The following is a 458-nucleotide window of genomic DNA, read 5'->3' on the forward strand; positions in this document are numbered from 1 at the left end:
AATTACATACCAGACAAGTGACTAATCTCCATAACATATAGGAAACTAAAACACACCTACCAGAAAAAGATAAATAACCCAATTTAAAAATGGGCACAGAACAAGAACAGATACTTTATAAAGAAAGAGATTCAGACAGCCAACAAACACATGAAGAAGTATTCACAATCATTAGCCATTGTTGTTGTTGTTAAGTGCCATAGAGTAAATTCCGATCCATAGTGACCCTATTTAGGGTTTCCGAGGAGCAGCTGGTAAACTTTAACCACTGACCTTGCAGTTTAAATCACTTACTAGACTGGCGCATTAACCCACAGCACCACACCAGGACTCCATTTGTTGTTGTTGTTGTTGAGTTGGTAATGACTCATAGCAAACTTATGCAGAGCAAAACAAAACACTGCCCGATCCTGGTCCAACCTCACTACTGTTGCCATGCTTGAAACCATTGATGCTGC

Source organism: Chrysochloris asiatica, unplaced genomic scaffold (assembly GCF_000296735.1).
Source record: "Chrysochloris asiatica unplaced genomic scaffold, ChrAsi1.0 scaffold00652, whole genome shotgun sequence".
NCBI classification, from domain to species: domain Eukaryota; kingdom Metazoa; phylum Chordata; class Mammalia; order Afrosoricida; family Chrysochloridae; genus Chrysochloris; species Chrysochloris asiatica.